Raw genomic sequence first — 15,852 nt, 5'->3', positions numbered from 1 at the left:
TACAATACTTCACCCACTGCCCCAATTTGGCTTTCATGTCTGTTTCCTGTGTCGATCACAACATCCTAGGCAGCCCAAACGAGGCTTTATTCACCTCTAGTCCCCAGTCCCCGGAACAGCAGACAATAAATAAGGAATCAACAAGTGTCCTTCACTGCCACACACATTGGCTGTGACTATCCTTTTGCAAAGTGCAGAACATCTGAAAAATTCTCACATTGACTAAGCAACAGTGTGACCTGAAGTTAAGAGAACCACAAAGGTAAATGATTGCTAGAAGTTTAATTCCAAACAAGGAAGAGCAATTTGATGCAATGGGCAGAAGACAAATATTGGGAGAATGAGAACGTATTCTCTTGAGTTGTGATGTGAACAAACAGAGATTCCAAGATCTTGCAAAAGCAAACAGTCAGCAACCAGCATGGTGCTTAGAGTAGTCCCTGGGCAACAGAAAAAAAAAAAAAAAAAAAAAAAAAAAAAAACAGATAAATGAAGAAACATGGACAATCACCCTAACTGGGTCTCAGCATGAGGAGGAGAACTAGGACTTCCAGACAGAAATGAGGAGAAGCATGAGGAGGGGGCTGGGAAAGACACTTCCCTGTGGGCATGTGGTGCCCTCCACTGGGGCCAGACTTCCCGACATGCCTCACTCTCCCCATCTGTGAAATTGACTGAATCCCTGAGGTCTCTCCTAGCACTGACTATCAAGTGACAGAGAACCTAGAAACTCCAGGAGCTCCATCACAGCCCTGACTCCCTGTCCAAGTGAGACCGTGGGAGCCTCACTCTTCTCACACCTGTAAACTGAGGGTGCTGCAGTGTCAGCTTTATCAACGCTCCAAGTACACCTTTGTCAAAATCTCTACGGATGAGAAAAGCAAAGAGCATGTATGGAATTGGCCAGGGCTTAGAACCGTCTTGAACATGACACACTTGTGCACATCGTCACATCTTCCCAGCATCCCTGTCCCACCTCGGGCAGCAACTGTCAAAGTTCTGCCCCCAGGATGACCTCCCAGAGTCCTCAGGGCAGCTCCATCTCTCCAGCCCTCATTCCTTTCCAGCTCTTTGGTGTTTCCCTGTAATAAAAACACTGTGCACTTCTCTTTTCATGTTTTAACCATGAAGTGCCTTCCTACAGACAAGTACTTTAATCCTTACTCCAGCCAGAATAGGTAACATCAGTATAATCACCATCATTACTCCCATTTTACAGATGAGAGGGCTGAGGCTCATGTAAGACCTAATCTTCCTCCAACTCCTAGCCAGGCCTCTCCCAGCTCCTAAATCAATCATGAAAGACTACAGCAATCATATCCAGTACTTTTCTGATCTAGTCTCTTTGCCGCTAAATAAAGGCAGAAATCAAGGTGGCAGGATCAACCCTGCATTCAAATCACTGTACTGTCTGCCATTCTATGCTGATCCAGGGAGCAGAACTGAAAATGTGCCTCAAGGCCCCAGTCCAAAACAGATGCCATCACCCTGGCCAGATTCCCCAACCATGCTCCAAGACTGGTATCCATCTCACTTCAACCAGCCCTCCTTCCCAGGCCTGGGTCTGTCTACTGGCACAGGGGGACCCTGCCATGAAAATGAGGGCATCTCTACTGGATTGCAGGCAATCCCCTCGCTGGGCTGGCCCACCCATTCAACTATCACTGGACCACCCCCAGGCCTGCTACCCCTTCAGACAGCCTCATGCCGCCTAGCTCTTTCTACCAGGCCTCCCCCTCAGATCAATTCCACCCCAAACCAAAACTTGCCACCTCCTAAGCAGATTTCTACTTCTTCCCAATTTCTATCCTTCCTCTAGCTCATTACTGCTTTCCTATTGCTTAAGCTAAGTCTATTTCAAATTATAGCTCAGAGAGGGCAGGTCACTTGTTCAAGACTACACAGCCATTTAGTGGAAAAGCTGGGGCTTGAACCCAGCTCTCCCAATTCTAAGCCTTGTGTTTTTCCACTAAATCTCAGCTGTCTCTCTCTATCACACTGCTCATGAAGCCACTGGTGCATGAGAGGGTGCAGACCACATCTTATTCTCTTTAGTAATGTGTACACTGAGGGCCAGGTATTTGTTCAGTGACTTCCTGCAGCCCTAGGAGGTGTGACTGTCTTTGTTTACAGATGAGAAAATGTTTTCAGACTACTGCACTGCTATACCACTAATCTAAGTAGTTGTGAACACACAGCAGTGGTCAATAAATGTGGGTTAACTGATTTTTTTTTTAATTAGCTGAAGAGAGCCTAATGGAAAGATCTGAAAAACAAGTTTGTGACCAGATCAGGCAAAGGGGGTAAGACCCAGCTATCATTCTGCAGTAGAACTAAAAATAATATTGTTCCAGGACAATCTCTGATGGCAACGTGAAGCAGTCCATGAGTCGGGGTGCCTGATTTTGACTCTAGCTGACTCTTGTCTAGCGATTCTAGGCAAATCTTTTCTATTTCCAGGCCTCATTTCCCCATCTTTAAAAACTTTTTTTTTTTTTTACAAAAGAAAGCAAGCAAGAAATCCCAGAAGTTGAACTAGATCATAGGTTCTCTTCAACATTAGTAGCACCTGTGAGCTTCTTAGAAATGAAAATTCAGGGGTCCCGCCTGATCTACAGCATCAGAACCTCTGAGACGGAGCCCAGTAAACTCTCCAGGATGACCCTAATGTTCCTTCGAGTTTGAGAACCATTAGACTAGATGACCTTTATGATCCTTCCAGCTCTAGCACTCTGAGAACCTTATGCTTTCTCAATTCAACAGCATCAACTCCTCCCAATTTTGCCATTCTGATTTTGATCTGGCATGCTGGCATGAACTTGGGTCAGCTGGCTCTCTCATCTGGTCATGTCTGATGCTTCCTCCTGTGATTAATAGAAAAGGCCCCAAGAAACAGACAGTATACTCCACTGCACTTATTTTTTCCATTTACCACCTCAGTGGTATGCATTCTGTCACTATATTAAAAAAAAAAAAATCAACATGTACAAAAAAGCCCAACTATGAGCACTGTGGCATCCTGGTACTATCTTTTTAAAAACTGGAAAGGGAGTTTACTCCCGAGGCAAGTCAGTAAGGAACTGCTGTATTATCGGAAAAATGGGACCTTTCTGAGCCCAGTTATCTCTTTTTAGTATAAAGCCAGTTGAAGGAATAAGACAGCATTTGCATTCTACACCTGAAATACTCGTAGATTAACAAACCTTTTCTTTCTTGGCCCTTACATATCAAAACAAACAAACAAATCCAGATCAACCTTACAAGTATAAAAACACATCCCAATGAGTACTATTTTCTCTGTGTTAACTATCAACAAATGGACTGTTTACTGCTGAAATAGTGCCTGAAACTTTATTGTGAAATGAATGAATGTGCACCTTCTCAGTGCCAGCATGGGAGATGTAAAGACAAGCAAGTTTAAATTCTACTCTAGGCAGGGAGTGGTGGCTCACGCCTGTAATCCCAGCACTTTGGGAGGCCAAGGCAGGCAGCTCACTTGAGGTCAGGGGTTTCACACCAGCCTGGGCAACATGGCAAAATGCTCTCTCTACTAAAAATACAAAAAAAAACTAGCCAGGCATGGTGGCAGGCACCTGTAATCCCAGCTACTTGGGAGGCTGAGGTAGGAGAATCGCCTGAACCCGGGAGGTGGAGTTGCAGTGAGCCAAGAACCCACGACTGCACTCCAGGCTGAGCGACAGAGCAAGACTCTGCCTCAAAAAATATAAAATAAAATAAAATTCTACTCTAAAGAAACTAAATTTGAGTCTAGTGTCAGCAGTGTCAAACCTGTCCATCCATCCAACAAATGTTCACTGTTTGCCAAGTTCCAGGCAGACGGGAAGGTCCTAAAGAAGTAAAAAGCCCAAAATAAGACAAGCATATTGATAACTACAAGAGAAGGTAAGAAGTGATCAGTGCCATGCAAGCAGTACAGACAAAGGGCCATAGAACCATAAGAGGAAGTGATTATTTCCTGCTTAAAGGGGATGGACAGAAATCAAGGCTTGCTTCATGGAAGAGGTGGTATTAATATGCTGGACCTTGAAGATCAATTGGATTAAACAGGTAATGATGGCAGGGCAGGGTAATCCAAACAGAGAAAGTGCTGCAACAAAGACAAGAGTGAGGGAAAGCAATGGAGATGAGGTTCCAGAAGTCAGCTGGCCCCCTTCAGTAAGACCATAAATGGAAGGATAAGGAAGACATACAGGGTATTTATGTCTCCAGGGTTCAGCTCCTTCACCCAGCCTCCCAGCTAGAGATGTCCCTCCTCCCCCACCTCTCCAGGCTCCAGGGACAGAACTGTGCACCTGCTGCCTCATCCAGCGTGCTGTGCCTTCCCTGCTGCCTCATGCCTGCGTTCCTCGGGTATCAATGCTTGCGCACGCTTCGCTGCACTTGCTATGCCATGTCTTTACACTACTGTTTTCTGTAATTTATAAAACACATACTGCCCACGAGTTTGTATTTTTAATTCCTGTAAGAAGTTTTGGGATCCAATTTGTGTGAAAGTCAGACTGTAACATAATGTAGTATTGTATGATAAAAGCCTCCAAGAATAAAAACAGACAGTATATCCTGCTTATCAGATACTCAAACACTGGTTCCATTCCTGAGTGTCACAGATTTCCTCATGAATAACTCTTCTTTGTTTTGCATCAACTTGTCCCAATCTTCTTGAAATAAGTTCTAAGGGGAGAATTTCCTAATTTTCAAGGCTTCTTTTTTCAAACATTGATTGAGAACCTAATATGTACCAGGCTGTGCTAAAAGTGGGCACAATGGTTTGCTTAACTTTCACAAGGTAAAACTGTGGCATTTTGTGAGGGTTAAGTCCTGTGAGACATTACTGATCACTGAATCCACTTTACAGGTAAGGAAACATGAGGGGAAAGGTGGAGGGGCCTGGATCCAAACCCAGATTTTTGGGAGTCCCCGCGGGTTGCTCACTCATTTATTCAACAGGGACAGGATCAAGGCATCCTGAAGATCCTTTTCTGACCTTCTCTGGGCTTCCAGCTTCTCCCAGCATTGTCACTTCACTTTTGGGGGCCTCAGTCTGTTTCCGTAAGAACAAGGAGACTCAATGCAGTGACTTTTAAGCCCTGCTTTGCTGGAGCCCTTCAGGGAGAGAAATCAGGGGAAAGAAAAAAAGGTGGGTCCCATCCTGCTTGACTTCATCCACAGCTGCTCCAGATTACATGATTACAACATTATAGGTTGTAATAGGCTTTTCTTTCTTTTGTTTTTGAGATGGAGTCACTCTGTTGCCCAGGTTGGATTTTTTTTTTTTTTTTGAGACGGAGTCATTCTGTTGCCCAGGCTGGAGTGCAATGGCACAATCTCAGTTCACTGCAACCTCTGCCTCCCAGGTTCAAGTGATATTCCTTCCTCAGCCTCCTGAGTAGCTGGGACTACAAGTGTGAGCCACCACACCCAGCTAATTTTTGTATTTTTTCTTTAAATAGAGATGGGGTTTCTCCGTGTTAGCCAGGCTAGTCTCAAACTCCTGACCTCAGGTGATCTGCCTGCCTCGGCCTCCCAAAGTGCTGGGATTACAGGCATAAACCACTGCACCTCGCCTGTAATAGGGTTTTCTATAAGGAATCCTTCTCCAAATATTAAGGAATATGGACCAGGCATGGTGGCTTATACCTGTAATCCCAGCAGTTTGAAAGGCTGAGGCAGGAGGATGGCTTGAGCCCAGGGGTTTGAAACCAGCCTGGGCAACACAGCAAGACCCTGTCTCTACAAAAAATACAAAAATTTAGCTGGGTGTGGTGGCATGCACCTGTTGTCCCAGCTACCCCGGAGGCTGAGGTGGAAGGACTGCTTGAACCCAGAAGGTCAAAGCTGCAGTGAGCTATGACCACACCAGTGGGGGACCCCAGCCTAGGGCACAGAGCAAGACCTTGTCTCAAAAAAATAAGTAAATAAATATTAAAGAAGATGAAAGTTTTAAAATGATCCTAAACTAGGTATCCTGGACTAGATCTTGGAACAGAAAGAGGAAGTTAATGGAAAAGCTCGTGAAATCTAAATAGTTTGGAATTTAGTTCACAGTAATGTACCAACATCAGTTTCTCAGTTTTGACAAATGTTCCATAGTAATGTAAGACATCAAAAATGAGGACAAGTGGGTGAGTAGTATATGGAAATTCTCTGTACACTTTTTACTTTTCTATCAACCTAAAATTACTCCAAAATTAAAAGTTTATTTAAAAAGACAACAATAACAAAAAAAAAAAACACAATCATTTAGATAATCTCTATTCTCTTTTCCAAATCGCCATTTTGTGACTTAATAAGGGTAACACATAACAGTGGCTAATATTTAAGAGGCACTTATCATGTGTCAGGCTCTGTTCTAAGGGCTTTATATGTATTAATTCATTTAATCCTCACAACGAGATATGTAATTTTCTTATTATTATTTTATGGATGAGGCAACAGAGGCCTAAAAATACAGAGCAGCAAGTTGAGGTATTTTTGGCAGGGCCAGAATGCAAATCCAGGCAGTGTAGCTCCAGAGCTCTGGCCCTTAAGCACTACATACTTAGAGCAGAGCTTTCCAAATGCTTCTGGAATTGGGCTTAACTAGGAATAGCCAAAGGACTAAAGGCAAAGACTGAGAGGTGAGTAGTTCGTTTAATACAAAAGAAGAGGAAGCAAAAAGGACTCTCAAGGTGACTTCTTAGTGTCTTAAAATCTCCACTGGAGAAGAACCAAACCTCGCCGAGGTTACCAATGGCCTCTCCACATTGGAACGACATCCTTGGCCTTGTCCTAACTGTGCTCTGCCCTCTCTGGTATATCATCCTTGAAGAGTTGCACCACCAGCCCACAACATGCCCTCTAGTCGGCCACTTGCTGGCTGTCTGCTGACATTTTCATCCCTGAAGTGTCAGTTCGGGTAGAGAGTGAAATGAAACATGCGGCCTGTCTTTTCAAGGCCTGCAAAATAAGCTTAAGCTTTCCACATGACCAGTTTTCCTAGATACTCAAGAATCCACGCTGAGAACCTAGTAGTGCATTGCCCAATCCTAGAAAGCAAAACCCCCTCCTTTCCAATTTATAATATACCTCATGGACTGTTGTTTCCACTAAGTGTCAAAAAGAAAGCATTTCACCTCCATTATGGGATCCTCGAGGATAAGACTTGGTCTCACTCATGGAACAACAATATGATTCCATAAAGAAATGGTGCTAGTCTCTTGGAAAGATTTGTAGCTGGCCAGGACCACCACCCCGCAATCTGCGCCTCCATTGCAATCATTTGTCTTTGGGAGGTTTCAGAGTGGACAGCATCCATAGGCATAGCCAGAAGGGAAAAAGGTGAAGAGAGAGGAAGCTATCCAGATGGAGAATGAGAAAGGAAGATTTACAGCATTGAGGGTGTAGACAAGAAAGAGATAAGCTCGGGTGACTAAAAAGCAACAGGCAATAAACAGAAAATGAATCCAGAAGCAGTCAGGATGGAAGAGAACCAATATTCATAGAATGCCTACTGTGTGTGGGCATGAACTATGCTCACTGCAGGTATTTCCTTATATTGCCAAGCTCAAAAATACATGTAGGATCAAGCAATCCAGGTTGACTGCAGCTTGCGTTGACTTAGTACACATTAAAATTCAACATTTTCTAGTTAAAAGGCCCTGAGAGTACACATAGCATAACCCTAACATTTCGTACACAGATAAACTGAGACTCAGACTCGGAAAAATTCAAGCCCAAAATGGAACGAGAAATACAACCCAGGTCTTTCCATTTCTTCGCCGGTGTTCTTTTCGATACAGATATGAAAAACAAGGCAGGTATTGCTGAGAGGCTCTGAAACAATTCACTGTTATGTGAAATCTCCCATGATATGGCAGACCAGATTTGTAGATTATCCTCCACCTCATCTAGCACGTTCTATCTGCTGGTTACTACCAGAGGGGAGGAAATTGGTAGCATTATTTTAAACGAAGTAGATGTCTTTCCAGGAAGATATAAAAGGGTACCTTGCCTTAGATGAAAAAGATGATTCAGATGAATAAGAATGAAAAATGAAGACACAGGTGATTCACCAGAATAAGAGAAGCTGGGGGGAAGGTAAGGTGGAGGAAGTGGTAGATGACAAGGTAAATGGAAACTAGGCCGGCTAGAATGATACTGTTCATGAATAAGCTGAGACTCCCTTGGCTGGGCACGGTGGCTCACACCTGTAATCCCAGCACTTTGGGAGACCGAAGCGAGCAGATCACAAGGTTGGAAGTTCGAGACCAGCCTGGCCAATGTGGTGAAACCCCTTCTCTACTAAAAATACAAAAAAAATTAGCCAGGCATGGTGGGGCACACCTGTAAGCCCAGCTACTCAGGAGGCGGAGGCAGTAGAATTGCTTGAACCTGGGAGGCAGAGGTTGCAGTCAGCCGAGATCACACCACTGCACTCCAGCCTGGGCAACAGAGCGAGACTCCGTCTCAAAAAAAAAAAAAAAAAAAAAGAAAGAAACTGAGACTCCCTCTTATAAGAGTGATTCACAAGGCAGAGGCTCTGCCCCAAACAAAGCATGAGAATGAGAATGTCTTACAGACGTGAATCAACAATCACTTCTGCAGATGGGCAGTCACGCAGGTGGAACAAAGCCAAAAGCAGAAAGTTCCGAGCCAAAAAATTCATTGCCTCTTACCTCTCCATATTCAGGCTATAATGAAAATTGGTCTATGTTATATCAATGTGTTAGGGAGTCTCCACCAAATCAGCCATGTCAGAATTTCACTATTATTCTGTTCCCAATGACTCTCTGGCAACCCTCCAGGCCTCTCTGCCTACACAGTCTATCTCCCACTAGACCCAGTGCTCCTCCATGAGGAAAGGCTGTCCTGGTTACATACCCTCCACTCCAGTTAAAAGACTCTATGTCTAAAATCACCCACTTTATGTGCACAACTTTCAGACAAAGTAGAATTCTGACCCTGTATCATAGTTACTAGGGTGAATGTCTGAGTACCCCTTCTGGGCTGTGGGAGGCTGGTGGCCAGGGTCCAGGGTCACAGCCCACAACAGCTTTCCCCAAAGCATATTACATCACTGAACCCAAGAAATGCTCCAGTAAAAAGGGTAGTGGGGGGTGCAGGGGTTCTATGATCAAATAACTTTGGGAAACAAACCTTCTGGGAGGTCAGAATGTGCATTCGTTTATTAAAGACTCAGAAAATCCCATGGTAAAGATACGCAATACTGAAATTTCCTTAATTTTGTTTAACTTGGACTTTTCCCGTCTTACTTGGCTACAGGACCCTTTTCTTAATCGAACAGCCTTAACACTTTGGGAAATACTGTCTTACAGAATCACAGCATTCTAAAGGAGCTTCGTGCTCCTATAGCAGAACTTTGCAGCTTTCACACTGGACTGTGTCTTCCTTAAGAGCAGGGGCCTCGTCTGAATCAAGGTGTATCCAAACACTCAGCTTAGTGCCTTACACACTGCAAGCCAATAATATGTGTTACATGGATAAACTAAACCCAATCCTCTCATTTCTAGGATGAGAAAATAAAACCAAATATGTCAGAATGACCTCTTTTATAGCTTCCTTAGGGTTTAAAAGAAGCCTCACACAGAGAATGTGCTCAATACCTTTTGAAAAGTGAAATGTAATAGAATGGGATTAAAGAAAAAGAAAAGATTGAAAAAGTTTTTCAGTTATACTATGAGCCCAAAGTTTCTATAACATGATGGACTGCTGCCTCTTCTCCTCTTTCACCCAAGTGAAGTCTTAACTAGAAGAAAATAAAAATGATGAATCAAAAAAGGAAAACTGTAGGAAAACCAAAGGCCCCTTGAGATGGGAGGTGGGGGAGGTGGTGTTTGCAAACTGATGGGGACAAACAAGACTTGTCTGTATCTAATTTAGACTTAATAAGATAGTTTGCTGAATGTTAATTAAATACTCAGTGGTTGTTACCAACTGTGGTGATTAACTTAATTTTGAATTAAATAAGCAATAAGTGCTTAACTGAAGTTCTATTAAATTTTACCCAGCAAGTGAGAAATATGAGGCTCTTAATTGACTTTAAACAAGATAGTTATGGCAAGTTAGTTGAATTTTTATTACCTGACGATAACTGCCTTATTAAATCTAAATTGTCTATTTTATTTGATAGGGAAATATGTCATCAGTTCTTCTCATTTACCAAAAACATGTCAAAAGAGGTTCACAGTTGGTCCGAAATGCTTGGCTTGGGTTTTATTTCCTGATCCTATTTTAAGTTTATTCATTTAAGAATGAATTTAGACTTAAGCATTAGAGAGGTCTAGGAAGGAATTATATTTATTACTGAAGAACCAGGTGACATATGTTCTAAACCAAAAAGCAGGACTCTGATTTTTCAACATAGACACAGTTTAGAGATGTTCTTTAACATCACAATACTGAAATTTCCAGGATGTCGCCATGGTTTAAAAGGCTACGGACACAAAACATTTAAAATCATTACTGTTCAAATAAATGGTTGGCTCTGCTACTGAACAAGCTGTACGGCCCTAGGTAATTAACCTCACTTTTCTAGACCTCAACTATCACACATGTTAAATGAAGAGGTTGGAAGTCACTGTCTTTATTCGTTTATTTTTTTCTTCATAGTATGTGCAGCACGTGCCTGGCACGGAGTAAGTAGCTCAATAAAGACTGAGAGAATGAATGAATGCACAAATAAATAAATTTAAGCAACTCAAAACATTAAACATTTTTAGCCCTTTTATATCAAGCGTCTTCAGCCCAGACTATTTTTTAATATTGTCATTTGACAATCCATATAAAGAGAAACACAAACAATAAACCACTACTTGGGAAATGATTTTAGTAATTAAAGAAATGCAAATTAAAACAATAATAAGATATTTCTTACATATTAATTTAGCAAAGACAAATGCAAGTTATGGAATTAAATCCAGGTAAGTGCACAGAGAAACAAGTAGATTCACAAATTGCTAATGACTGTGCAAGTCAGTAGTCTTTCTGGAGGCTGACTGGCAACTGATCTGAAAAGTCATAGAAATAGTTGGGACTTTTGTGCTGTAATTCTTCTCTGAAAGAACTTAAAACTTATTTAGCCAGTCAGCAAACACTGGGTCTACCATAGGTCATAATTTGGAGAAATAAAAGGAAAAAGACAGTGAGTGCCTTATTAGCTAATGGGTTGACAGAGAATCCTAAAAAAACGAAAAAAAAAAAACAAAGATAACATTTTTTAGTGGCACTGCATGGCAGGCCTTTTTTTTTTTTTTTTTTTTTTTTTTGTGGTGGTGGAGTCTCGCTCCGTTGCCCAGGCTAGAGTACAGTGGTGGCACAATCTCAGCTCACTGAAACCTCCGCCTCCTGGGTTCAAGCAATTCTACTGCCTCAGCTCCCCAAGTAGCTGGGACTAAAGGCACGTGCCACCATGCCCAGCTGATTTTTGTATTTTTAGTAGAGACAGCATTTTGCTTTGTTGGCCAGGTTGGTCTTGAGCTCCTGACCTCAGGTGATCTGCCCACCTCGGTCTCCCAAAGTGCTGGGATTACAGGCATGAGCCACCGCGCCCGGCCAACATGGCAGTCTTTGAGGCTTTACTACACTGACAATAGAATTCCTTCCACAATCATGTTATGTAAAAGATACTATTGCACTCTTTTACAGATGAGGAATTGGAGGTTCAGAAAGGCTAAGTAACCAGTACACGATTATATGGCTAACAACTAGCAGAGCTATAATTTAAATCCAAACCTTCTAACTCTCCAAACCATCCATGTAGTTTCTACTACATCCCTCAGCAATAACCACATAATGCAAGGCACAAAAATTGTAACCACTATAAGCAAGAGTCAAAGTGCCAAGAAGGTACTCAATTAGGTGGTGGTGTTTTTTTTTTTTAATTTCTTAAGCTATTCTTAAAACTCAAGTCATCATTTATTACTTCATATATATTATTCATTCATTTATTCATTCATTCATATGTTCATTCAATAAACATTTATTAAATTATTTATAACATTCCAGGATTTGCAGCAGATGCTGTGGATATGAATATGAACAAAAGCTAGAGCCTGACTCAGAGATCTGCACAGGCAGGGAACAGGAAGAATTTGGCATTGCAATAATAGAAAACTTAAGTCCTGGTTCAATGTTTAACTTGCTTGGGTTCTGGGCAAATCATTTAACCTTTCCCAGGCTAAAGCTTCTGATTAAACTTGGACAGTAATAATAACCATCCGCAGGACTACTGGTATGATTTACCTGTAATTTGTGGGAAAACACATGGTTATCCATAAAGCCCTATAAGAAATGGCAACAGCAAGATAAGTATTATGCTATGTGAATGGATTCCATTTTGACCAGGATCCTGCAAGCTGGGCCAGCCTACCAACATCTCCCAGATGAGTGAGCATTAATTTATTGGCAACAGAATGGTTGTTCCATCACTACTCTGAATGAACTACAGGCCACCATTCTTAGAGCTCAATCATCCATTTTTAACTCTCTCTGCCTTTTGTCTAAAATAATCCTGAGGAGCCAAATGGATAAAGCATTCCCAGATAAGATTGTTATAAGTCTGTTTTCCCAGGAATTAAATTAAAAAAAAAAAAAAAGAAAGAAAGAAGAAGAAGAAAGAAGAAAAAAAAATCAGGGTTGATAGGTCTTAAAGACCTCGTAGAGGAGTTTTCAACCAATGCCTGAACTTTCACGGTAACAGTCCAGTCAGTCACTGCTTGAATATCTCCAGCAATTAGAGATTCAGTAACTCCAGAGAGAGCCATCTCATCTCATTCAGAATTAAGAGATGTCATGGAATCCTTACAAGATAAAAAAGGGTGGAGATCTTCCTTGACAAGCAGTTCTCTCAAAAGCCGTTATGTCACCCATCTAAGACACTGGGCAGAGGATGAGATCACCTCAGTGTTATGCTGGGACCAGGGCTGTGAACTTTGCACGTGTCATTTTCTTAGGGGCTGAGTCTCCCCTTATGCAAAATGAGAAGACTGTGTGACTTCTATTCTATCTGTGAGTCATCTCTCATATCGACTGCCTCAACCCTAATTCAGTTTTGCTTTATCATTTGCCTGGGCTGTTGTAGCAGCTCAGGCGGCTCCTGCCGTCTCTAGCACCCTCACCTTCAATCCATCTAGCACACTATAGCTGATTATTTTCTTAAGGCACAGATCCAGCCATCTCATTGATATACTTGATGCTCCTTTCAGAATGCAGTCTCAACTTCTCAGTACAGCAATCAAGGTTTCTCTCAATGTAGACCCTAACCCATCTCCATAGCCTCTCTACTATGCAGTCCACCTTCATGACTCTGATTTTTCAAGGCACCATGCACTTTCTCACCTCCATGTCTCTATCCATGTTATTTCTCCCACTTAAATATCCTCTACCCCACCAAACAAATTCCCAAAATTCCCACTTACCCTTCAATGCCCAATCAAATGACAATCTCTTTATCTGAGTTTCCCCAGGTCCCTAGGGAGTTACCATCCAATTAGAGCCATCAGACTTTTTTTTTTTTTTCTGACAGACAGAGTCTCACTCTGTAACCCCAGTTAGAATGCAGTGGTATGATCATAGCTCACTGCAGCCTCAAACTCTGGAGCTCAAGGGATCCTCCCACCTCAGCCTCCTGAGCAGCTAGGACTATAGGCATGCACTACCACACTGGTTAATTTTTTTATTTTTTATTTTTTAAAGATAGGATCTTGCTATATTACCCAGGATGGTCTTGAACTCTGGGCCTCAAGTGATCCTCCTGCCTCGGCCTCCCAAAGTACTGGGATTAGAATGTGAGCTACTGCACCTAGCCCCTTCAGATATTTTTTGCATATACTTCTACATACTGTCTTGATTATTTATATGACCTCCTGGAAGCAGAGACCACACTGCATTCATGTTTCCATCGTCAAAACCCAGAGTAACATATCACTAATTCTTTCACAGATGCACCTGACACATGATGTCAAATGAATACACAAATGTGTCAAATTTATGGAAAGAATGTTATCTTTAGGGTCCTGTCCAGCTGTCACTACTGGAACCCTAGATATTCTCCAGGTAAAGCTATTAAACTATGACCAAGAAGAGAGACTTCCAGGGTGGCAATGACCACCTACTGGAACACTGACCTATCTTTCACCTCATTCTAAGAAAAGGTGTCACTTACCTGCCTGGCCACGGCAGAGTTTGCCTTTCCCATGAGTCAGGGCACACCCAGCCCTGTGGGTGGCAACTCTTTATTGCACTTCCTGAAAATGATTCGTTTTCATACCAAACAAGACAGAAGCTCCAGGTGCCAACCAAGTTATTTTCTTCCTTGAACTAAACAAGAACTATCTTCAGTGGAAATTCACTAGGAAGTACAAGTGCAGATGACTCTGCATAATGGAAATGAATTTCCACTGTGACCTCTTGGCACAGAGTTTAGTAGACCATTAGGCTTCCACGGTTACAGCTAGAGATCGTTATCAAGATGGGCCACTGAATGGAAAATAATAGATTCAGGGACCCAGCTAAAGTACACACATGAACAGAGAACCAATCTTATTTCTTAACTCTCAGTAGCCAGAGCAGTTCAGCTGCCTGCTGCATCCTGGTCTAAGCCTTCCCATCCTTCAATGTCTAACTGAAGGCTCAGCACTTCCAACAAGCTCCAGCAATTCACAAGTCCATCAGTCCTTCACGCGTGCCTCTCCCACGGCACTCTCTTATATTATAGATATACATTAACATGATTTTATCAACCCTCATAAATAGTAAGTGCTTACGATCTTGACATACCCTTCAAACAGACTTAAATTCCACTTCTATAAATGTAGTCTATTCAGCAGACTTTTTTTTTTTTTTTGAGACAGAGTCTTGCTCTGTCGCCCAGGCTGGAGTGCAGTGGTGCCATCCTGGCTCACTGCAACCTCTGCCTCCTGGGTTCATGCAGTTCTCCTGCCTCAGCCTCCCGAGTAGCTGGGATTACAGGCACCCACCACCACACCCAGCTAATTTTTTTTTTTTTTTGTATATTTAGTAGAGACGAGGTTAAATCATGTTGGCCAGGCTGGTCTCAAACTCCTGAACTCACGTGATCCACCCACCTCAGTCTACCAAAGTGATGGGACTACAGGCATGAGCCACCACACCTGGCCACTCAGCAGACATTTCTTGAGCACCTAGCACCTCCTCTAACAAAAACAGTGGATGTTTGTTGAGTCCTTGCCTTATGCCTGGCCTTATGCACATTATTTACACTACCTCACTCAATATTCACCTATAAGTAGGGTGACCATATAATGTATCCTCCGAATCAGGACACCTATGAGAGTAAAAAGGAACACTATTGATACCACTGAAGTCCTCTGCAAGTTGACAGTTGTGCTGCTGGGTGGTGGCCTGAGTAATTAAGGGACACTAACAATGGCTTTAGCAGGAAGGGTGCATGCTGGAGGCAGGTCAAAGCATCCTCCTTTAAGGTCAGTGAGCCTGACCTGTCCTGATCCTCATGCTCATCTAGCCCATGAAAGGTTCCCACACAAGTTTCTGAAGAAGACCTGGTTTCACCTTCAACACCAGCTTTCCATTTGAACTACAGAGGGATCTCCAGCTATGATGCAAAGTCACAACACAAGCAATTACAACAGTAGAAGCAGACCTTCTATGGGTAACAGATACAAATAGTGCAAACAAAACCCAAGAGAAGGTGGAATGGTGGCAGTGGAAGAAGGGACATTGCACAGCCATCCACTGGTGACAAATCAGTGCACAACCTGGAAATGCCCGTGAATGTCTGTGGCACTCATCCCACTTTTGGGGGCACACTACAGTCAACCGTGGTGACCTCATTAA

General features: G+C 42.6%; 1 protein-coding gene across 2 annotated transcripts in view; it reads right to left on the bottom strand.

Annotated features, from left to right (window-relative positions):
- Nucleotides 1–15,852, bottom strand: part of LPP (LIM domain containing preferred translocation partner in lipoma) — a 715,816-nt gene that overhangs the window by 690,874 nt on the left and 9,090 nt on the right. The window lies entirely within an intron of this gene.

The sequence above is a fragment of the Nomascus leucogenys genome, chromosome 11 (genome assembly GCF_006542625.1).
Source record: "Nomascus leucogenys isolate Asia chromosome 11, Asia_NLE_v1, whole genome shotgun sequence".
In the NCBI taxonomy this organism is placed as follows: Eukaryota; Metazoa; Chordata; class Mammalia; order Primates; family Hylobatidae; genus Nomascus; species Nomascus leucogenys.
This window is presented reverse-complemented; position numbering and strand designations above follow the sequence as displayed.